The sequence below is a fragment of the Ranitomeya imitator genome, chromosome 5 (assembly GCF_032444005.1).
Source record: "Ranitomeya imitator isolate aRanImi1 chromosome 5, aRanImi1.pri, whole genome shotgun sequence".
Lineage (NCBI taxonomy): Eukaryota > Metazoa > Chordata > Amphibia > Anura > Dendrobatidae > Ranitomeya > Ranitomeya imitator.
Window position 1 is genome coordinate 157,576,498 of NC_091286.1, and position 25,371 is coordinate 157,601,868.

General features: G+C 45.4%; 2 protein-coding genes across 4 annotated transcripts in view; both read left to right on the forward strand.

Annotated features, from left to right (window-relative positions):
* The window catches only part of LOC138681604 (protein Mis18-alpha-like), a 49,056-nt gene extending 47,406 nt beyond the window's left edge, over positions 1–1,650 (forward strand). Inside the window, exons 6-7 of one of the 3 annotated variants that reach the window (XR_011321944.1) lie at positions 564–631; positions 793–1,650. The gene's annotated coding sequence lies outside the window, so the exon portion shown is untranslated. Of the gene's footprint in view, positions 1–563 lie in introns of all 3 variants that reach the window. The other 2 variants (XM_069769236.1, XM_069769237.1) reach the window with 2 other exon arrangements.
* Positions 1,651–17,100: 15,450 nt separating this feature from the next.
* CNST (consortin, connexin sorting protein) overlaps positions 17,101–25,371 on the forward strand; it is a 197,113-nt gene continuing 188,842 nt past the window's right edge. Inside the window, exon 1 of the mRNA XM_069769232.1 lies at positions 17,101–17,243. The gene's annotated coding sequence lies outside the window, so the exon portion shown is untranslated. The remainder of the gene's footprint in view (positions 17,244–25,371) is intronic.

The window sequence follows — 25,371 nt, forward strand, 5'->3', positions numbered from 1 at the left end:
GAGTGCTTGAGGGGTATTTCACAACTATGCTCGGGCTAAGCGGGACCTATTCTGGAGGTGTATTCTCAGACTTATCCACATTATTGTTTTGTTTACCCAGAAGATCTGTTCTCAGCACACCATACTCTGCAGATCAGAGATAATATTCAGAACTGTGGGTAGGCTCTGATTGTTATTCCTCATAAGAATTAAAGTGAACCTGTCACTTCAAGAAATGCTATTTACCAGCAGATATAGGCTAATAAAGATAGACTTCCAATAAGCCGGTTTGTACCCAGCTTACTTTCTCTTTGTCACCACTGTTCTAGTAAAGTTATGTTATCCCTTCCACCTCTCGCTGTCAGTTAAAACTGTGCTGCAGGGAGCGATTACAGCCAGCACCCACTATACTGTGTGCATGGGTATAATCCCCCTCACTTTGAGTCACAGCCTAATCTGTGCACATACACTGCAGAGCAAGCGGTAAAGTGCAGTGGAGCGATTACACAGTATATTGACTGTAAGTGCTCCCTGGAAACAAATGGCAGCATGAAAAATCTAACTTCATATTCTCTCTGTTGCAGTTCTTCCAGTAAACCAGCTTCACGGGACTTAAAGGTTATCTGTCTGCAGATTAGCCCTATATCTGCAGGTAAATGGCATTTCTCAAGGAAACAGGTTCCCTTTAAACTTCTAATTGTTCATTGATGGGTTTGTATCTTGCTCAGAATGTACCTGTAAGTTATAATTTTATGTGATTATATTTGTTAAACTCCTAAAACATGGTGTCAATTAAAGTTTATTATTTGTTAGCAGAAAGAATAAAACATTGTTTTCCAAGAAAGGCCAAGCACCCTGGATTTGTGGCATTGTTGTGGAAGACCATGTTATGTGTAAGAGCAGGGGCCACATGACTTCAGTAACTGCTATCAAATCAAAGGAGCTATGATTCTGCTCAGAACTGCTTTTGGAAGTTTTATGAAAGCCTTTAATTTTTGCCGGAAAAAATAATACAGAATGTTGTAGTTGTTGAGGCAAATTGCTGGTGTTGGGAGTCCAGCACTGTTAATTTAAAATCTGATACTGTAACAGAACTGAAATACAGAATTACTAGCACAGATGTGGACTGAGCTGTAATGGAGGAACCATGTAATATGAAAAAGTTAAAAAAACAAAACAAAGTTAAGCAGTTTTACTATGCCTTTTTAGCGGACTTCTTGTAGTTATAGAACAAGCTTGGCTATGTACCATAACAGCATTGGGCACAAATATATAATACAATGGGCATAATCATAATTCACCCATTAGTGTCACCAGCCAGATACAGCAGTTGGAAGGTGAAGTGTATGCCATATGTTTAGTAATACTATACTAAATTTATAACTTACTTGCAAATTGAAACTCGTAAGGGATCACTGCTTTCTCCAAACTGGTCCAAAAAACATAATTTTAAGCAGGTGTGTCTTGGTATTCAAATAGCAGCCGAAAGACTCCCCTGACTGAAGTTGCTGTGTCAGATCATAAGTATACGTGTGGCTTGGACAATCACGAGGGGTGTATGATCGACCTACTTCAAGGGTTCCTATTGTGTGTTCTCGTTCATCAGAACCTCTACACTGTGTTTGAAGGGTTCTTTGTTTGGATTGCTTAAATAAAGATTTTTTGGGGTTATTTTCATTGTACCACATTTATTGTACATACACTTTCAATTATTTAACTTTGTCCACTTATTTTACTCATTGACTCAAACGCACCTCATCATAGTATATCATCAGTTCAGGAACTTTACCTGCAGCGGGTGTCAGCTGTAACAAACCGACGCTGGAAAACTAAATGGTTTTATATAGAAAGCGGGCAATGCAGCTGGGTTGCAATGGCAGCAGAAGGCATAAAAATGTCCACCAGGTCTGCCATATACAGAGGTCTTTTAAGACTTGTATTTATTAAATTTTTTTGGAAGAAAACATCAAATTAAACTTGCCCCAACTCCTCCCCCTTATTACCCAATTTTCTTACAAGATAAATCAACAACAAATTGTGCATTATAACGTATAAGCACTGCCAGTCATCGAGGTAAGAGATAATTGTCATATCAGAGCCCGACCACACTTTAATTTTTTTTTTTTGTTTTTTTTTTAATTACTTTCCTTAGTAAATAATGCACAGTTGGTTTAAAACCACTCAACCAAGGAATTCAGAGCTCTCTCAAGGCCATGTCCGACTCCTCAATCCAGGGGGCCCATAATTTCTTGAACTTGATAAAATAATTAGCGATTACTAACAATTTCTGAAATTGGTGCTACATAGTCTCGTAGCCAGTGCTATGCAATTTGTTATTTGCCATATATAACATGAGCCACAGCGGTGACCTCATGTTCATCTGTCCCTAATCCTTTGCATGTACCGGGACACATACCTTATCAAAAAGAAAACATCTTACTGTATTCAGCACTCCCTTCCCAGATCTTTCTAAGTTGGGACATGACCACAACACACGGAGAAGCCTTGTGCTAGTGACACTTGGGACACAGCTGGTATGGGTGCAGCTCTATATCAAATCTAAATTTTGGCAGTTTTGTACAACTGATATATGTGTGATACCTTGTGAAGCCTCACCGATGGACAGTTGTGATAATCTCTCAAATATATAATACATTACAGAAGAATATTTTAAACAATTCCCCCTTTTCAAGGTGACATACTGACTGGAACCCTGAAAATAGAGAAATTCTTCAATAAGATCGGGATCTTCAGTCTTATAGTGCAAAGAAAGTCAATATATTTACTTTTATATTGTTATATAGATTCAATAACAATATTAACAAATATTAGGCTGTGACTTACCTACATAATTATACTTCTCAAATGAAGCAGACAGGCCCAATCTTATCCGCATCTTAAGGTTTTCTCATGTTCATTTGAGGTAGACTTGCTCAGTTTTATTTTACTCACTTATATAGCAGTATTAATTACACCTTGCTATACATAGCCGGCACTGTCCCGATTGTGTACCCCAATCTAAATTCCCTATCAGTGTGTCTTTGGAATGTGGAAGGAAATCTGAGAACCTGGAGGAAACCCGCGCAAACATGGGGAGAACATTCAAACTCCTTGGAGGTGTTGACCTTGGTGGGATTTGAACCCAGGACCACAGCGCTGTAAGGGTGCAGTGCTAACCACTGAGCCTCCGTGCTGCCCTGATAAATTTTTAGCATAAATACAGTCTCTGAACAACTTTAAGAATGTAGTTTTCAGAATAGTTTCACTTTTGGGCTGTTTTATGCTGTTTTGACATCTTAGAGCATTGCAAATGCAACATGACATGAAATGGAGTGTCTTCCCTTCCGAACCCTACCGTGTGCCCAAATAGTAATTTCTGACCACATATGGGGTTTTGTGGTGTCAGACTTCTTTTACTTTTGTTTCAATGAAAAATTTACACTTAATTAACATTTTAAAGAAAAAAACATGTAATTATTCATTTTAGTTTGCATTCATTCCTGTGAAGCGTTTAACCCTTATCCGGCTGAATAGGTACAATTGTAACTATTCCGTTTTAAAATTGCAATAACTTTTTTTTGAAAAGACGTAGAGGGCTGAAATTTCGTGACATCTCTACATTTTTGGTCCAGAATATATTGGCCAAATTTCAATAAAATATCTCCACCCGCTTCCGAGATAAGGGGTCGAGATCTTTTTGCATCCATAACAAGCTGCATAGGTACAAATGTACCTCATATATTTTGAATGAAGATAATGCAAGGGAAAAAGCATAAATTTTTTTTTAATGATAATGCTATTTAACTATTATAAACAAGTAAAAAACTGTTCATTTACATTATAAAAGAAAATGTAAGAAACTTTTTTTTATTGATTTTCTTTGCAAGTAATGCATGTTGGCTTTGCTACAGAGTGTTCATCGCAAATGGGTTTCACACAAACCACACAAGACTTTCTAGTCTTGCGTTGTTTTCGCCTCAGGTCTCTGCAGACATAGCAACTACCAACAACAGGGGAGGGTCCACGACTACCATGAGGTATTTTGGGGCCAGCTGCTGGCTGCGATGCTACCACAATGCATCGTCCAAGCACCATTTCTACTGCACCTCGAAGAAAATGGTTTCTCATTATCATTTTGTTTGTACTACGATCTTCAATTGCAATCATACACAGCTGATTTGCGAGATCTTTCAGGAACTTTCTTCGTTGATCCTTTGCCCTGAAGCTTGGATTGTGTTCTCTGTAGATGATGTAGGATGCTAACCCACTGACATCAATCATATTGTAGAAAAATGCCAAAGTCCAACGTGATGTTCGTCGTTTCACAGTGTACTCTCCCAACATTTTATCCATAACATCAACGCCACCTTTTGTTATGTTGTAGTATTTTATTATCTCTGGCTTGGCTGCTAGTGTCTCTTCAACTTCTCCCGTCATGTGCATAGATGATAGAAGCACGACTGATTTGTTCTTCTTTGGTACATATGAACAGACTGTTGCATCATGATTGTAGGCAAAATTTGTCGAGTATACAGGCCTTTCTTTGGCAGGCTGCATGTTGTTAGGTAGGAACCTTTTGTTTTTTCTCACTGTACCAACTAGTGTCATGTTCCAGGAGTTCAATACCTTAGCTAGTTCCATGGTTGTAAAGAAGTTATCGGTGGTGACATTTCTTCCAGAGCCTTTATACGAGCTCACTAGGTCCAATACTGTTCGTTCTCCAATGTTTACTTGTCGAGGACCATCAGTTGGTTTCCCAGTGTAGAGCTGACCTTGTAAAGGGTAGGCATTTGATGAGTCACAAGCCCAGAAAATCTTTATGCCATATTTAGCTGGTTTTGAAGGTATATACTGGGTAAATTTAGTATGACCTCTAAATGGAAATAATTGCTCGTCGACGGTGATACAATGATATGGCTTGTAGGCTCTCTCCAGATTACTGTTCAGCATTGTCCAGATGTCCCGTATTGGTGCAGCTTTATCTGTTTGCACACGTTCTGCACGTGTATTTTCGTTGTCAAACCTGATAAATCTGAGTATCATCTTGAAGCGGTCACGAGACATGGCTGCACGTATAAGAGGCAGAGCAGCAACATTCCACATTTCCTCCAGATTCTCTTTGTTGGCTCTGTGCACACCAGCAGCAATCAGTATGCCCAAAAATGCATGAAGTTCAGTTTCAGTAAATTGCTTGAATGTTTTTTGTGGTGGCCGTTTGGAAGAATCAGGAAAACGTTGTACCAGTTCGTTGTTGTAAGCATCACAAACTCTCTTGGCCTTTCGATTCGTTTCCCGTAATATGATGTCACACATCTCGGGAGTCATGATGGACTTGAATAGCTCTTTTGCTGTATATAGGTTGCTGATTGCTGCAGGGCCACCTCTTTGTCGTAGGACATTACGAGATTTTGTTTGTGCATTTGGCAGTGGATTACTGCACCATTGAGTTTCATCCTTAGCAGTCCAAATGTCGCCTGCACTTTGAGGCACAGAATCATCCTCAACACTTTCGTCTGATTCGTATTCATTTTCATGCTCTATGACCATTTCTTGTTCAATGTCTGAATCTTCTTCAGTAACATCCACTTGTGGTACATAGTTTTCATCATCAGATGGAACATATGGTTCATCCTCATGCTCAGAATCAGATTCTTCTAGCATTCGCATTATTTCGTCAGACGTAAATCTGTAAATATGAAAAAATGTAAAATAAATAATTTTCCGAAATACTACATTATTGGCTTTTCACAAAATTATACTAACCTGCAAACACGTTTTCTTGGATTATGGCGGAAACTAGATCCAGCATTACTATCACTCATGATGACTTGCTAGATGAATTTTGGCTTCGTATTTTGTGCTGAATATAAATAAAACATCGTAAAACAATATGTAGATACTAATTATTATCCATTTTTCGTATAAAAATTATACCTATAGTGATAAGTTTCATACAAAATATATGTAAGCCAAGTCCAGGCTGAAAGACAATTTGACTGTTCTGTCCCCACATAATGAGAATAAAGGTATAACTGGCTGTTAGATGCTGTGAGACTTTCCTACCTTCGTTTCCAAGAAATTGAAGACTTCACAAGCCTAGAAATGTGTGCTCACAGCAATGAGATGAACAGCAAAATGGCTAATGAGAGGAGGGAGGCAGGAAGACAAGTAGAAGCCACTCCCAGTTTGAATTAACTTAATTGACAGCAACATAAGTGACCAGTAACAACACTGAACAATAGATATCAGCATAACATTTGTAGCTGAATGAACTTTAGTTTCTGAAACCAAGTAAAGTCTTCCCACAGTGGAGGTATATGTGAAGGTACAATTGTACCTATGCAGCCTGTTAAGGTTGTAAAATTATGCAGCCTGACAAGGGTTAAAGGGTTAACAAACTTTCTGGACGTGGTTTTGAACACTTTGAAATGTGTAGATGTTAAAATTGGGTTTTCATTGCAGGCTTTCTGTAGAGGCCGCTCACATTCACTTCAGAAGTGGTTCCTAAAAAAATAAGTTTTGTAAATTTAATTGAAAAAATAACAGGGCACCTCTTTGTTATTGCGGTATAACCTATTCTATAGATTACACAACAGGTTCTTGTATACATAAAACTGAAGTTGCCAGGATAAACCAATAATCTGATGTTTATGTGGGCTTTCCGACTCTCCTTTGACAGTTGAGGTCAGGGCAGACAAGGATAATTATTTTTAGAGCACCATGGATTCCATGGTGCTGTACATAAGAAGGGATCATATAGAAGATATATATTAATTACAATAAACACACTAACCTTGACAGACCTGTACAGAGGGGAGAAGGCTCTCCTTGGAGCTTAGTCTATAAAATCCAGCTTGCTTGAATTCCGGTTGCTGATCCTTTTGGTCTCTCTGAGGAGTCCGGCATTTGCTTTTTAATTCGGGAACACAAGAACGTTCTCGGCCAAGCACTCCTGTGTGAGTCAGGAGAGATGGGTATCCATCAAACGAATTTATTGCTGACCGCTATCTATTGTGTGTGGGGACCTTAGCTTATTTTCACTACACAAACCTTTTGTCACCTACCCATAAAACATGGAGAGTCTGTGAGGGCTCCTACTGAGTGTAGGGGTTATGTGAGGTGAATATTAGAAAAAAATGGGATTAAAACGTAACTTTTAATAGTTTATTAAAAAATACATAAACACCAAAATGTATAATCAGAAACTCTAAAAGACCTCCCCTACAAACTACCAGGTCATATAATATCTCAATTGTATGTAATTGGCTAATTATGCCAGTACAACGGACATATAGTAGAAGGACCTGACAGAATGCTGTGAATCAGTGATAGATCATTAAGAAATAAATTGGAATGATCTTACCCAGTTCAGGGACAAAATGGGATCTCTGGCATCGATTTTCAAACACTCATGTGAAGCTGTGGGCATCTTGCCGCTGTACAGTCATCCATATCAGAAGTAGAAAATATTAGCACCAGTTCGAAAAAGGTTACCGCCTTCCAACAAGTTTCATCCCGCCTGGGACTCATCACGGGATATGGAAGCCAGAGTGGAGTATTCAGCCGTATTGGGCAATGTAAAGAGCCTCCTGTCGCGTATATGTCCTAGAATACACTGTGCAGAATTATTAGACAAGTTGTATTTTGATCACATGATACTTTTTATACATGTTGTCCTACTCCAAGTTGTTAAGGCTTGAGAGCCAACTACCAATTAAGTCAGGTGATGTGCATCTCTGTAACGAGGAGGGGTTTTGTCTAATGACATCAAAACCCTATATAAGGTGTGCTTAATTACTAAGCAACTTACTTTTCTTTGGTAAAATGGGTCAGAAGAGAGATTTGACGGGCTCTGAAAAGTCCAAAATTGTGAGATGTCTTGCCACCAGTTTTGCCATATTTCAGAGCTGCAATGTTACTGGAGTAACAAACAGCACAAGGTGTGCGATACTCAGGGAAATGGCCAAGGTAAGGAAGGCTGAAAAACAACCACATTTGAACAAGAAACATCAAGACTGGGCCAAGAATTATCTTAAAGGGAACCTGTCACCTGAATTTGGCGGGACCGGTTTTCGATCATATGGGCGGAGTTTTCAGGTGTTTGATTCACCCTTCTTCATTCTCTGTCCTCCGTAGTACACACCTGCGCAAGGCAATCTCAAGTCCAGATGATAAAAGCATGTCTCATGTCGTATGTGACAATATAGGTCGTATATGACAATGTTAATCTTTCTTCCTTTTTTCCCCCTTAATATGGTGTATTCTTATATTTGTTCATATGTATTACAGATAGACAGAAGTCTCTTGAAAAAGGCTAATATATGCCGAAACGTTGAGAATATATATCAATTGTCTACCTCAGAATTTGCTTTATTTTTTTTTTGTGGATACCCACCATCGTGTTTTTTGGAATAAAACAATATAAACTATTATAGCAACTTTAGTGTTCCGGAGTTTTTGCTTATTTTATAATTTTTTCTCCTGAGCACCTCATTGAGAGCAGTGAGCACCCTCTTAATCGTATTTTACTGTAATCAGGGTTAGGGCTTATTTTCACTTGCGAGGAACACGTCCGTGTCTCGCATGTGGAAACGAAGCTCTGGCGCCAGCACTGTGGAGCGGAGCGTGCGGCCGCATAGCAACACATGCAGCCGCACGCTCCGCTCCGGAGTGCCGGCACCAGAGCTTCGTTTCCACATGCGAGACACGGACGTGTTCCTCGCAAGTGAAAACAAGCCCTTAGTTAGGGGCCCACTCAGAAGTTTCGCTCACTCCCCTTGGACCAGAACTTTAGGTACGTCTCTGGTGCTCTCTCATCCGTAGTCGCAGTGCAGTCACCAGAATTATGTCAGAGCCTAAACCTACACATAATATTTATATATTTAGAACTAGAATTTAGAAAAGGTTGATACCTTTTTAATGGCTAACTGAAAAGATGGTAACAAATTGCAAGCTTTCGAGACTCCTCAGGCCTCTTCATCAGGCAAAGACTAATAGAAATTCTAAAGAATCACATATTTATGCACAACACAGCACAGAAAAATGCCATAGGTAAGACAGGTGCCGTGAAGCAGAATTGGGTGTGTGTATATATATGTATATATATATATATATATATATATATATATATATATATATATATATATATATATATATATATATAGGCAGGGGGGCACAGTTGGGCTGCCTAATGCGGCGGTCCAAAGTGTCTCCCCCTGAGGCTGCATTCTGCCGCCCCCTGGACTAGGAGTCAGCTGTTCTCTGTGCCGCCTGTCAAGCTGACAGCCGGCACAGAGAAGCTGCAGCGCGCCGTCTCCCGGAGATCAATTGTACTCACATCTAACGGTTGCGAGTACAATTGAGGCTCTGACCGCTGGGTCAGAGCGACGCCAGCAGCGTGATCAAGTCATGTGATCACGCTGCTGATGTCACTGTCCGGCGTGCAGGAGAAAGAAGAGACTCAGTGGTAAGTGCTCCTGTAGTTGTGGAGCTGAAGACACCGAAGATTCAGCGTGGGGTGCGTGGGTTTATGGGGAATATTTATTCAGTGTGTGTGTGTGTATTTAGTGTTTGGGGGGGGAGATTTATTTAGTGTGTGTGTTGGGGAGTCAGGATTTAATCAGTGTGTTGGGGGGGTTAGGGATTTATTCAGTGTGTATGGAAGGGAGGTTCAGGGATTTACTCGTGTGTGTGTGTGGGGGGGGGGATTTATTCAATGTGTATGTGGGGGGGGGGCAGGGTGCATTTATTCTGTGTGGAGGGGGATGGATGTATTCTGTCGGAAGGGGAGTGGATATATTCTGTGGGGGTGAGTGGGGAGATGGGGGTGGACACAGTAGCGAAGGAAAAAATATGTGCTGACACAGTATTGGGAGCGAGGGTGATGGGATGTGTGAGGACACAGTATGGGGAGTCGGGAGAATGTGTGAGGAGGAAATATGGAGAGCGAAGGGGTATATAAGTGAGGAGAATAGTATAGTTAGCGGGGGGATGTACATGAGGAGGCTTTTAGAAATGTGTGCAGCCAGTATGGGGGGAGGAAAGTGATAGTGGGCACAGAATAGATACTGAGTAGTGTGAGGATAACAGCCAGGAGGAGACAGTATGCCAAGTAGGAGGAGTGTAATGAAGGGGCACAGTAGAGAGATTGGGCTCTCTAGGAGGGACACAGTATGAGAAGGCAGTGTGGATGGCATGTACCATAAGAGGGACAGTGAGAGTCATATTATGTGCTGGGAATAAAGTGAGGGGCAATTATTTACTCAGGGGCTCAGCCTAGGGCAGATATTTTTTATCCTGGAGCATTATAATAACACTGCTATCTTTAAGGGTGTTGTGTCGGGATGTGCTGCTGAAGAGGGCAGAAGATGGAAGTCTGCAGAGACGGCTGTGGATGAGAAGTGTCATCATGGCATCTGGACAAGATGAAAAGAGGCGACTCCAGAAACAACGTCATCTATGAGGTAAAAAAAAGTCACAGAGAAAAAAGCAGAGATGTTTTCCTGCAGAAGCCTCCAACCAAATGCACCAGCAGGGCGCAGCGGACCCGATAAATGATGGCAAACACACAGGTGCAAAAAATACCGATGAAACAACCACTTTCAATCCAGTGTTGGCTGTTTGGCATTAGTGCACAAAAAGATAAAAGATACTAGTCTGTATATGGCATAATTCACACAAGCAATGCAGAGCATCTGGTTTGCAGCCTATTAGTAACGCACATACAGGCGGGCTGCCCAGTGCTACAAAATGCATGCTGTGCGAACAGAGGCCAATAGTTTACAGAGCCATCTTGGTCCGACTGCGCCCTGCAAGATAAAGTGCCAAAAGAAAACCACATATCAATGTATTTAAGGTATTAGTTTATATTGGGGCCTCAATACGTAAGCTGGCAACCCACGTCAAGGGTCCTTACAATTTGCCAGTCCTAACGCTAAACATTGAATAAAAGCTCACCGACACAAAAAGAGGACTTAAAAATCCTCCAAAAAATTCAAAAATTCATCTATGAGGTACCTGGATGTAAATGTTTTTTTTTTTTTGTGATACTAATTCTCACATTTTTATTTATCTTCGGAACATTAAAGGGGATGTCCAATGTTGTGATGAGTCTGCAGTCATACTATGTGACTGCAGACTTCTGAATTCTCACAGTGCACACTGCTATCATAATTCTCTGATGTTGGCGATTTGCATACATGCGTGTTGTGAATTCTGTGGCAGAGTTCACTCCTGTGGTCACAAGTGGTACTTCGGCTGATTCTCTCTGGGATCTTCCGTTTGTGGAGGAAAGTGGTACTGCAGCTTCTGAGTTTCCTCCCTCAGGTGATCTGGTGAGCTCATTAGCTTCTTCTCTACTTAACTCCACCTGATGCTTTGATCTATGCTTCCTGTCAATGTTTCAGTGTGGGACTTGTTTTTTCCCTGGATCATTCCTGTGGCCTGCTGCTCTGCAAAGCTAAGTTTTGCTTATGTTATTTTGTTGCTATTTTTCTGTCCAGCTTGCTTTATTGGTTTTTCTCGCCTGCTGGAAGCTCTGAGACGCAGAGGGACCACCTCCGTACCGTTAGTCGGTGCGGAGGGTCTTTTTGGTCCCCTCTGCGTGGTTTTTTATAGGTTTTTGTGCTGACCGCAAAGTTATCTTCCCTATCCTCGTTCTGTTCAGCTGGTTGGGCCTCACTTTGCTAAATCTGTTTCATCTCTGTGTTTGTGTTTTCATCTTGCTCGCGGTCATTGTGTGTGGGGGGCTGCCTTTTCCTTTGGGGAGTTTCTCTGAGGCAAGGTAGGCTTGTTTTTCTGTCTTCGGGATTAGCTAGTTTCTCAGGCTGTGACGAGGCGCCTAGGTTCTGGTCAGGAGCGCTCCACGGCTACCTTTAGTGTGGTTTGATGGGCTTGGGGATTGCGGTCTGCAGAGTTCCCACGTCTCAGAGCTCGTTCTATTATTTTGGGTTATTGTCAGTTCACTGTATGTGCTCTGACCTCCATGTCCATTGTGATTCTGAATTGCCTTTCATAACACATGCGGTCACTTGCTGACTAGACATGTGTGGCCTCATTCAATGAAAATGAATTGTCTGAGGCCGGGCACGTCTAGTTGGAATGTGGCTAGAAGTATCCAAATCACATACTTGTGCTGACATGACCGTCCACTCTGGCCACCGGCAAAGGAGAATCCTAAAAGTGTGCAGTGCTTGCGCTGTGAGAATTCAGAAGCCTGGAGTCACATAGAATGACTGCAGACTTTCATCTCAAACCTGAACGCACCCTTTAATTATAAAATGAAGCCCTGTAGCCAGTCCTAACAACGTGTAATATCCTAACTGTCAGGATTAAGCTCTGCTTTCAAGTTCCAGCAGTCATCACATGGCCACTTCACTCATATGTGGTTCTCATATTTGCTGTCATGTGATAATGAGGTGTTCTCCCTGCTTCTCTCAGTATTTCACTGAACATTGAGAGAATAAGGCCGGTTTCACGCGTCAGTGGCTCCGGTACATGTGGTGACAGTTTCCTCACGTACCAGAGACACTGACTCACGTAGACACATTAAAATCAATGTGTCTCTGCACGTCAGCGTGTTTTCACGGACCGTGTCTCCGTTTGAAAAACACGGAGACATGTCAGTGTTTGTGGGAGCGCACGTATTACATGGACCCATTAAAGTCAATGGGCCCGTGTAAAACACGTACCGCACACGGATGTTGTCCATGTGCAGTCCGTGTGCCGTGCAGGAGACAGCGCTACTGTAAGCGCTGTCCCCCCCGCGTGTGGTGCTGAAGCCCCATTCATTTCTTCTCTCCAGCAGCGTTCGCTGGAAAGAAGGAATGAATAATCTTTTTTTTTTTTTTTTTTTTTAAATAAAGTTGCCGGTAATCTGCCCCCTCCCACCCCCTGTGCGCCCACCTGCTGGCATTAACCCCTTCCCGACCTGTGACACAGCGTATGCGTCATGAAAGTCGGTGCCAATCCGACCTGTGACGCATATGCTGTGTCACAGAAAGATCGCGTCCCTGCAGATCGGGTGAAAGGGTTAACTCCCATTTCACCCGATCTGCAGGGACAGGGGGAGTGGTAGTTTAGCCCAGGGGGGGTGGCTTCACCCCCTCGTGGCTACGATCGCTCTGATTGGCTGTTGAAAGTGAAACTGCCAATCAGAGCGATTTGTAATATTTCACCCATTATAACGGGTGAAATATTACAATCCAGCCATGGACGATGCTGCAATATCATCGGCCATGGCTGGAAATACTAGTGTGCCCCCACCCCACCGATCGCCCCCCCCAGCCCCCCGATCTGGCCGGTACACTGCTCCGGCTCCCCTCCATCCAGTGCTCCGCTCCCCCCCGTGCTCTTGTCCGCTCCCCCCGTGCTCCAATCACCCCCCCCGTGCTCCAATCACCCCCCCCTGCATTCAGATCCACCCCCCCCGTGCTCCGTTCCACCCCCCCTATGCTCCGTTCCAGCCCCCCCGTGCTCCGTTCCACGCCCCCCGTGCTCCGTTCCACGCCTGCCGCGCTCCGATTCCCCCCCCCGTGCTCCGATCCCCCCCCCCCGTGCTCCGATCCCCCCCCCCCCCCGTGGTCCCCCCCCACCCCATCATACTTACCGATCCAGCCGGGGTCCCGTCCGTCTTCTCCCTGGGCGCCGCCATCTTCCAAAATGGCGGGCGCATGCGCAGTGCGCCCGCCGAATCTGCCGGCCGGCAGATTCGTTCCAAAGTGCATTTTGATCACTGAGATAGATTATATCTCAGTGATCAAAATAAAAAAAATAATACATGACCCCCCCCCCCCTTTGTCACCCCCATAGGTAGGGACAATAAAAAATTAAAGAAATTTTTTTTTTCCACCAATGTTAGAATAGGGGTAGGGTTAGGGTTAGGGCTAGGGGTAGGGCTAGGGTTAGGGGTAGGGCTAGGGTTAGGGGTAGGGTTAGGGCTAGGGTTAGGGTTTCGGTATGTGCACACGTATTCTGGTCCTCTGCGGATTTTTCCGCTGCGGATTTGATAAATCCGCAGTGCTAAACCGCTGCGGATTTATGGCGGATTTACCGCGTTTTTTTCTGCGCATTTCACTGCAGTTTTACAATTGCGATTTTCTATTTGAGCAGTTGTAAAACCGCTGCGGAATCCGCACAAAGAAGTGACATGCTGCGGAATGTAAACCGCTGCGTTTCCGTGCAGTTTTTCCGCAGCATGTGTACAGCGATTTTTGTTTCCCGTAGGTTTACATTGAACTGTAAACTCATGGGAAACTGCTGCGGATCTGCAGCGTTTTCCGCAGCGTGTGCACATACCTTTAGAATTAGGCTATGTTCACACGGTGCGGATTTGGCTGCGGATTGGCCGCTGCGGATTCGCAGCAGTATATCATCAGGTTTACAGTACCATGTAAACATATGAAAAACCAAATCCGCTGTGCCCATGGTGCAGAAAATACCGCGCGGAAACGCTGCGTTGTATTTTCCGCAGCATGTCAATTCTTTGTGCGGATTCCGCGGCTTTTTACACCTGTTCCTCAATAGGAATCCGCAGGTGAAATCCGCACAAAAAACACTGGAAATCCGCGGAAAATCCGCAGGTAAAACGCAGTGCCTTTTACCCGCGGATTTTTCAAAAATGGTGCGGAAATATCTCACACGAATCCGCAACGTGGGCACATAGCCTTAGAGTTAGGGTTGGAATTAGGGTTGTGGTTAGGGTTGTGATTAGGGTTATGGCTACAGTTGGGATTAGGGTTAGGGGTGTGGGGGGGTTAGTGTTGGAGGTAGAATTGAGGGGTTACCACTGTTTAGGCACATCAGGGGTCTCCAAACGCAACATGGCGCCACCATTGATTCCAGCCAATCTCGTATTCAAAAAGTCAAATGGTGCTCCCTCACTTCCGAGCCCTGAAGTGTGCCCAAACAGTGGTTTACCCCCACATATGGGGTATCAGTGTACTCAGGATAAACTGCGCAACAATTACTGGGGTCCAATTTCTCCTGTTACCCTTGTGAATCTAAAAAAATGCTTGCTAAAACATCATTTTTGAGGAAAGAAAAATGATTTTTTATTTTCACGGCTCTGCGTTGTAAACGTCTGTGAAGCACTTGGGGGTTCAAAGTGCTCACCACATATCTAGATAAGTTCCTTGGGGGGTCTAGTTTCTAAAATGGGGTCACTTGTGGGGGGTTTCTACTGTTTAGGCACACCAGGGGCTCTGCAAACGCAATGTGACGCCCGCAGACCATTCCATCAAAGTCTGCATTTCAAGTCACTACTTCCCTTCTGAGCCCCGATGTGTGCCCAAACAGTGGTTTACCCCCACACATGGGGTATCAGCGTACTCAGGAGAAACTGGACAACATCTTTTGGGGTCCAATTTCTCCTGTAACCCTTGGGAAAATAAAAAATTCTGGGCTAAATAATTATTTTTGAGGAAAGAAAACGTATTTATTATTTTCACGGCTCTGCATTATAAACTTCTATGAAGCACTTGGGGGTTCAAAGTGCTCACCACACATCTAGATAAGTTCCTTTCGGGGTCTAGTTTCCAAAATGGGGTCACTTGTGGGGGGTTTCTACTGTTAAGCCACATCAGGGGCTCTGCAAACGCAACGTGACGCCCACAGAGCATTCCATCAAAGTCTACCCTTTGTAAAATAAAAAATTGCAGGCTAAAAGATCATTTTTGAGAAAATAATTTTTTTTTTTATTTTCATGGCTCTGCGTTATAAACTTCTGTGAAGCACTTGGGGGTTCAAAGTCCTCACCACACATCTAGATTAGTTCCTTTGGGGGTCTAGTTTCCAAAATGGGGTCATTTCTGGGGGATCTCCAATGTTTAGGCACACAGGGGCTCTCCAAACGTGACATGGTGTCCGCTAATGATTGGAGCTAATTTTCCATTTAAAAAGCCAAATGGCGTGCCATCCCTTCCGAGCCCTGCCGTGTGCCCAAACAGTGGTTTACCCCCACATATGGGGTATCAGCGTACTCAGGACAAACTGGACAACAATATTTGTGGTCCAATTTCTCCTATTATCCTTGGCAAAATAGGAAATTCCAGGCTAAAAAATCATTTTTGAGGAAAGAAAAATTATTTTTTATTTTCATGGCTCTGCGTTATAAACTTCTGTAAAGCACCTGGGGGTTTAAAGTGCTCAGTATGCATCTAGATAAGTTCCTTGGGGGGTCTAGGTTCCAAAATGGGGTCACTTGTGGGGGAGCTCCAATGCATAGGCACACAGGGGCTCTCCAAACGCGACATGGTGTCCGCTAACAATTGGAGCTAATTTTCCATTCAAAAAGTCAAATGGCGTGCCTTCCCTTCCGAGCCCTGCCAAGTGCCCAAACAGTGGTTTACCCCCACATATGAGGTATCGGCGTACTCGGGAGAAATTGCCCAACAAATTTTATGATCCATTTTATCCTACTGCCCATGTGAAAATGAAAAAATTGAGGCGAAAAGAATTTTTTTGTGAAAAAAAGTACTTTTTCATTTTTACAGATCAATTTGTGAAGCACCTGAGGGTTTAAAGTGCTCACTAGGCATCTAAATAAGTTCCTTGGGGGGTCTAGTTTCCAAAATGGGGTCACTTGTGGGGGAGCGCCAATGTTTAGGCACACAGGAGCTCTCCAAACGCGACATGGTGTCCGCTAACGATGGAAATAATTTTTCATTCAAAAAGTTCACATTAGCGTTGCGCCGCCGTTGCGTCGGCGACGCAGCGGCGACGCGCCCCTATGTTTAACATAGGGGACGCGTGCGTTGTTTTGGTGGCGTTTTTCGCCACGTGCGTCGTTTCCGACGCTAGCGTCGGACGCAAGAAAACGCTACATGTAGCATTTTCTGTGCGTCCGATTTTCGTCAAAAACGACGCACGCGTCGCAAAACGCGCGCGTTTGCGCGCGTTTTTACGTGCGTCGCGCGTTGCGTCGCCGACGCAGGGCGGCGCAACGCTAGTGTGAACCTAGCCATAAACATAGGGGCGCGTCGCCGCTGCGTCGCCGACGCAACGGCGGCGCAACGCTAATGTGAACGTAGCCTATCCTATACTTTGCGTTCCATCTGCCACTACCCGGCATGCAATGCGGAGACAGCCGCTCAATTCCCCTCCCTCAAGCATAGCGCCGCCCTCAGATGACGTGGCCAGGGAGTGTCACGTGATGCTCCTGTGGTGTCTGATGTCTTATCTCTGTTGCTAGTTGACAGAAGAAGAACGGAAATCCCGGAGTGAGAGTGACGGCGGAGCGCTGGATGGGGGGCGGCTGCTGAGGCTCGGTAGGTGAACGGCTGGTGTATGCGGGGAGCTTGCTGTGCCTGTGCTCAGGGGCTTGGATGAAGGTTGGGTGACAGAGGACACTGCTCAGCAGGAATGGAGGCTGCTGCTTCTCGTCACGGTGATGTGTTACATGGAGGCTGATGTCATCTGCCGGGAGATCAGCCGTGTGTCAGCAGCACGTAGTCCCGGACTGTGCGTCCGCTGTGCCCGGGAGCAGAGGCTGCGTCCAGATCCTCAGGGTGAATGTGTGAGAAAACATCCACAACCCCACCTGCATGCCCTACACAGCTGCCACCCCTGCAGAGGGCACACAGCTCCCCCAAAGGAATGGCCGCACTGAGGAGACAACAGTGCGGACAGTCCTGTGTCAGATCCCCTGTACATAGCACTGATGAGAGGAGGCAGCACTCCCATCACTGAGGAGACCGCTGTTATAGTGCGGACAGTCCTGTGTCAGATCCCCTGTACATAGCACTGATGAGAGGAGGCAGCACTCCCATCACTGAGGAGACCGCTGTTATAGTGCGGACAGTCCTGTGTCAGATCCCCTGTACATAGCACTGATGAGAGGAGGCAGCACTCCCATCACTGAGGAGACCGCTGTTATAGTGCGGACAGTCCTGTGTCAGATCCCCTGTACATAGCACTGATGAGAGGAGGCAGCACTCCCATCACTGAGGAGACCGCTGTTATAGTGCGGACAGTCCTGTGTATCAGATCCCCTGTACATAGCACTGATGAGAGGAGGCAGCACTCCCATCACTGGGGAGACCGCTGTTATAGTGCGGACAGTCCTGTGTCAGATCCCCTGTACATAGCACTGATGAGAGGAGGCAGCACTCCCATCACTGAGGAGACCGCTGTTATAGTGCGGACAGTCCTGTGTATCAGATCCCCTGTACATAGCACTGATGAGAGGAGGCAGCACTCCCATCACTGAGGAGACCGCTGTTATAGTGCGGACAGTCCTGTGTCAGATCCCCTGTACATAGCACTGATGAGAGGAGGCAGCACTCCCATCACTGAGGAGACCGCTGTTATAGTGCGGACAGTCCTGTGTCAGATCCCCTGTACATAGCACTGATGAGAGGAGGCAGCACTCCCATCACTGAGGAGACCGCTGTTATAGTGCGGACAGTCCTGTGTATCAGATCCCCTGTACATAGCACTGATGAGAGGAGGCAGCACTCCCATCACTGGGGAGACCGCTGTTATAGTGCAGACAGTCCTGTGTGTCATATACCCTGTACATAGCACTGATGAGAGGAGGCAGCACTCCCATCACTGAGGAGACCGCTGTTATAGTGCGGACAGTCCTGTGTCAGATCCCCTGTACATAGCACTGATGAGAGGAGGCAGCACTCCCATCACTGAGGAGACCACTGTTATAGTGCGGACAGTCCTGTGTGTCAGATCCCCTGTACATAGCACTGATGAGAGGAGGCAGCACTCCCATCACTGAGGGGACCGCTGTTATAGTGCGGACAGTCCTGTGTCAGATCCCCTGTACATAGCACTGATGAGAGGAGGCAGCACTCCCATCACTGAGGAGACCGCTGTTATAGTGCGGACAGTCCTGTGTATCAGATCCCCTGTACATAGCACTGATGAGAGGAGGCAGCACTCCCATCACTGAGGAGACCGCTGTTATAGTGCGGACAGTCCTGTGTCAGATCCCCTGTACATAGCACTGATGAGAGGAGGCAGCACTCCCATCACTGAGGAGACCGCTGTTATAGTGCGGACAGTCCTGTGTCAGATCCCCTGTACATAGCACTGATGAGAGGCGGCAGCACTCCCATCACTGAGGAGACCGCTGTTATAGTGCGGACAGTCCTGTGTATCAGATCCCCTGTACATAGCACTGATGAGAGGAGACAGCACTCCCATCACTGAGGAGACCGCTGTTATAGTGCGGACAGTCCTGTGTCAGATCCCCTGTACATAGCACTGATGAGAGGAGGCAGCACTCCCATCACTGAGGAGACCGCTGTTATAGTGCGGACAGTCCTGTGTCAGATCCCCTGTACATAGCACTGATGAGAGGAGGCAGCACTCCCATCACTGAGGAGACCGCTGTTATAGTGCGGACAGTCCTGTGTCAGATCCCCTGTACATAGCACTGATGAGAGGAGGCAGCACTCCCATCACTGAGGAGACCGCTGTTATAGTGCGGACAGTCCTGTGTATCAGATCCCCTGTACATAGCACTGATGAGAGGAGGCAGCACTTCTATCACTAGGATGCAAATGATGCTAGTAGTACATGGTGAACCAGTCTAATGACAGGGCTTGTTTACTATGCTGATGTTTTTCATTCTTGAGGCGTGTGTGTGTTTAATTGCCTGACACAATTTCTGTAATAGAGCTAGGAACTATTTTAAGCTCTCGTCAAGCTCTGAGTGTGCGCTATAGCCTTATAGCCTATGTCATACATTTGTAATGTTTGGTAACCCTAAGGTGTCTATACACATGAGGTAAATGAGAAAACCACAAAAAATGGAGTTCCATACAAGATAATACAATCAATAGCAGAATATTTTATTGCACAAATACCTTAATACAAAGTACATATAAGGGAAAAAGGAGACCCTAGTAGAAAACACCCAAATTCCAGGCACGGAAATAAATATTCATAATGTCACCATGGTATTAATAAACAGCACCGATACTAATACAAAGAAGTATGGTGTAAGCCCATATATAGCTGGCTTAATTAATATAATCATGTAGTATAAACCACCATACAACCATAGTAAATAGCAAAAGTTTCCATACTGACCAAGTGTCACCCACACGGGAAGGAAACAAAAACGAATAAGGTGCATATTAGCAAAGTTCCTTACCCATGGTGAAGCTAACCAGCTGCCTGGAACCCTGGATAAACCCCCTAACGCGCGTTTCGCGTAGGTTTTCTCAAAGAGGGAATGTTGGCAGAAGTCACTGATTCTGGTGGGATCTGCCGCTCATTTGATGTGTATGATCCTTATGACACGATTATATGGCGTCATAAGGATAAAGCGGTTAGAATTCAGTTGCCCAATCATTTTGTTGCATGTGGAGGCAAACTTTCCAGACCGCAGCATGTTTAGTTATCTTCTGGAGATGCGAGCCTCCATAAGATAAATCTCACCTGTACAATGTGTTGGACGCGGTGATTCCGCACGGTTCAATGACCACATGCGGATTCACTTGCATACAATAGTCGACAGCGGACATGTGCTGTGTCCAAAAGCGCTGCCAATTACTGTTACTGACCGTGTGCACATACCGTTGGGGTAGTTGCCAACAAAACCTGACTGTAACATGCTTCTCTAACAACAATAGAAGACCTACAGTAGCCCAGTATGGATCTGCTATACAGTGCCTTTCGTAAGTATTCGGCTTCCTGGAACTTTTCAACCTTTTCCTACATAACATGCTTCAAACATAAAGATACCAAATGTAATTTTTTTTGTGTGGAATCAGCAAGTGGAACACAATTGTGAAGTTGAACTAAATTTATTGGTTATTTTACATTTTTGTGGAAATTCAAAAACTGAAAAGTGGGGCGTGCAATATTATTCGGCCCCTTTAACTTAATACTTTGTTGCGCCACCTTTTGCTGCGATTACAGCTGCAAGTTGCTTGGGGTATGTCTCTATCAGTTTTGTACATCGAGAGACTGAAATTCTTGCCCATTCTTCCTTGGCAAACACCTCGAGCTCAGTGAGGTTTGATGGAGATAGTTTGGGAACTGCAGTTTTCAGCTCTTTCCACAGATTCTCGATTGTTTTGAGGTCTGGACTTTGACTTGGCCATTCTAACACCTGGATACGTTTATTTGTGAACCATTCCAATTGTAGATTTTGCTTTGTTTGAGATGGAGATTTGTCTTCCAACAAAACAATGATCCCAGTCTCAGGTCTTTTGCAGACTCCAACAGGTTTTCTTCAAGAATGGTCCTGTATTTGGCTCCATCCATCTTGCCATTAATTTTAACCATCTTCCCTGTCCCTGCTGAAGAAAAGCAGGCCCAAACAATGATGCTGCCACCAACATGTTTGACAGTGGGGATGGTGTGTTCAGGGTGATGAGCTGTGTTGCCGTTACGCCAAACATATTGTTTGGCGTTGTTGCCAAAAAGTTGGATTTTGGTTTCATCTGACCACAGCACCTTCTTCCACAGGTTTGGTGTGTCTCCCAGGTGGCTTGTTGCAAACTTTAAACGACACTTTTTATGGATATCTTTGAGAAATGGCTTTCTTCTTGCCACTCTTCCATAAAGGCCAGATTTGTGCAGGGTACGACTGATTGTTCTCCAATGGATAGACTGTCCCACCTCAGCTGTAGATCTCTGCAGTTCATCCAGAGTGATCATGGGCCTCTTGGCTGCATCTCTGATCAGTCTTCTCCTTGTTTGAGATGAAAGTTTAGAGGGACAGCCGGGTCTTGGTAGATTTGCGGTGGTATGATACTCCTTCCGTTTCAATATGATCGCTTGCACAGTGCTCCTTGGGATGTTTAAAGTTTTGGAAATCATTTTGTATCCAAATCCGGCTTTAAACTTCTCCACAACAGTATCACGGACCTGTAAGTAATTCAAATGAAAATAGGAAAGATTGCCCCGCTTAGAACAGGTTGCAGCGTGACTGCTGCAGTAGGACTATTACGTTTAACACCTTTGCGACAGTCTGCCCAATCTGGTACCCCCTTAGTAGCACTTTGCAGTCTACACCTGTACAGATGAATGGACACCCAGGGTGTTCCCTGGTGTGGGCACTTACTTGTTGATCGGTTGTGAGGCGTGCGGTGTGGTCCTGTGAGGGATGATAGAACTTGGGTAGTCCCTGGCAACTGAATGTCCAATCGAGTCAGATCCTGGGGAGCGTCCTCCCACTGTGAAAAAACCCCCGTTGCAAAGCTGAACAGCGCAGCGGTTTGCCTCGGCCGATGGCGCGGCTTTGAGTGAGAGGAACCCCGCTCACAGAAGGACTGTTTGTTCTGCCACCATTTTGTTCTGTTTTCCTATTTTACCCAGAATGCTGTATTTTCTTTACTACACCATGGTTTATGCTGCCTACAATAAACCAAAGGAAGTTCTTAAAGCCGCAGTGTACTCGTGCTTACCTCCGTGTGCAGCCGATCAAATAAATTTATATATTACACACTGCTCAAAAAATAAAGGGAACACAAAGAGAATATTACTCCAAGTAAATCAAACTTCTGTGAAATCAAAATGTCCGCTTAGGAAGCAACACTGTTTGACAATCAATTTCACATGCTGTTGTGCAAGTACAATACAAAAACAGATGGAAATTATTGGCAATTATTAAGACACACTCAAAGGAGTGGTACTGCAGGTGGGGACCACAGACTACATCTCAGTACCAATGCTTTCTGGCTGATGTTTTTGTCACTTTTGAATGTTGGTTGTGCTTTCACACTCGTGGTAGCATGAGGCGGACTCTACAACCCACAAAAGTGGCTCAGGTAGTGCAGCTCAGCTAGGATGGCACATCAATGCGAGCTGTGGCAAGAAGGTTTGCTGTGTTTGTCAGCGTAGTGTCCAGAGGCTGGAGGCGCTACCAGGAGACGTGGAGGGGGCCGTAGGAGGGCAACAACCCAGCAGCAGGACCGCTACCTCAGCCTTCATGCAAGGAGGAACAGGAGGAGCACAGTCCTGCAAAATGACATCCATCACGCCACAAATGTGCATTTGTCTGCACAAACTGTTAGAAACCGACTCCATAAGGATGGTCTGATTCCGACGTCCACAGATGGGGGTTGTGCTCACAACCCAACACCATGCAGGACGCTCGGCATTTGCCATAGTACACCAGGATGGGTAAATTCGCCACTGGCGCCCTGTGCTCTTCACAGATGAAAGCAGGTTCACTCTAAGCATATGTGACAGTCTGGAGACGCCATGAAGAGCGATCTGCTTCCTGCAACATCCTTCAGCATGACAAGTTTGGCAGTGGGTCAATAAGGGTGTGGGGTGCATTTCTTTGGTGGGCTGCACAACCCTCCATATGCTTGTCAGAGGTAGCCTGACTGCCATTTGGTACAGAGATTAGATCCTCAGACCCCTTGTGAGACCATATGCTGATGCGCTTGGCCCTCCTAATGCAGGACAATGCCAGACCTCATGTGGCTGGAGTGTATCAGTAGTTCCAGCAAGATGAAGGCATTGAAGCTATGGACTGGCCTGCCCCTTCCCAAGACCTGAATCCGATTGAACACATCTGGGACATCATGTCTTGCACCATCCACTAACGTCACGTTGCACCACAGACTGTCCAGGAGTTGGCTGATGCTTTGTCCAGGTCTGGGAGCAGATCCCTCAGGAAACCATCCGCTGCCTCCTAAGGAGCCAGCCCAGGCATTGTAGCGAGGTTATACAGCCACGTGGAGGCCACACACACTACTGAGCATAATTTCCTTGTCTTGAGGCATTTCCACTGAAGTTGTATCAGCCTGTAACTTCATTTTCCACTTTGATTTTGAGCATCATTCCAACTCCAGACCTCCATGGGATATTAGTTGTGATTTACGTTGATAATTTTTAGGTTTTATTCTCAACACATTCAACTATGTAATGAATAAAGATTTACAACTGGAATACTTCAGTCAGTGATATCTAGGATGTGGGATTTTAGTGTTCCCTTTATTTTTTTTTTTCAGAAGTGTATATATTCTCTATTTGTACACGCACACAGCCAGCCAAAAATTAAGAGACCACTGCAAAATGTTCAGTCTGATTTTTCTCTTTATAGCTATATTTTTGAGTAAAATGTTTTTATTCTATAAACTTCTGACATGTCTCCGAATTTCCAAGCAATAATTTTTTTTTCCAGTTCACCACCTGACAGCACCATTGGAGGACGTCCTTCTTACCCTCAGTGGAATAGGAACAACAAGCGGTTAAAAGGACCCTCCCCACTCCACCCACCAGTGTTTTTCCTGTCCCACTGCGGATAGGAACGGCAAGCGTGTCCTCCGACGGTGCTGGCAGATGGTGGGGATCGGGGGGCCCAGCCTTTCCCTTCCCTGCCGCAAGAAATCTGCGGCTGATACCTGCGATGGGGGGTCCCTCAGCCTCCCCAATGTAGCGCTGCTCCTGGGGTCGGGTCCGCTTCCTCCTCCTTGGAGGCTCTCGGTCCGGGTGCCTGCATGCCGGGGAGTCAGGGCAAAGGTCGCTCAGCACGCGACCAGCGCTAGCATGTGGCCGCAGCTTCTCCAGCGACCGCTTCCATGCGGCCGCTTCCGGGTCAAGCGGCCGCGTCACTTCCGGTCGCGGCCAACGTGGGGAATGGCGCCGGCAGCAGCGCCGGCCTCGGTGAGGGATTCAGCACGGTCACCGCGGCGGCGGTAAGGAGGGCAGGATCAACCAGGTAAATCCTATATAAACGTGCTAAGGGGGTCTGTATGCCGCCGGCCATCCTGGCAAAGGAGCACTCGGCTACTCGGTTAACATTGTCCTCACTATGGAGGACAATACCAGGCCTGAGGGGACTGACCAGCTTCAGGGGCACGTGAGTGGGCTATATTAAAGCCATACCACAAAGCTCTCCCCTCCCCCTGCTTCCCCACCTGCGATCCCTTATGTATCTCTATCTATCCTAGGCAGAGCCTCCCATCCCCACATCCGAAAGGAAAAAATCTGGGAAAAATAAATGCCCAATATGTGCCACTAAGTTTCCAGAAAATTGGCGAAGCCATTGTGCAAATCGTGCACTTCCAAAATTGTGGGTGATGAACACACTGCGTTACTATCCAGTATGAGGACAATGATTTGGCAGGAGGTTCAGGCTTCCATCTCAAGCTTGAATCTTCCCCAGGCAACTCGGTCAGAACCGCAAGCCTCACGGAAGAGGCCGAGAGAGTCTAGCCCCTCTTCTGAAGGAGAGGTTTCAGAGGATTCTGACCAGGATGAGAGAGACTGATCATTGGGCAGGGGTGAAATATATCTCTTCTCTGCGGGTGACACAGATGAACTCCTTTATGCTGTGCGTAACACCATGCAGTTGCAAGATACGCCAGAAGAGACCTCGATCCAGGACGAGATGTTTGGCGGATTACATGCCCAGGTCACAAAGGTTTCTCCTGTTAACAACCACATCCGTTCCATGATCCTGGAAGAATG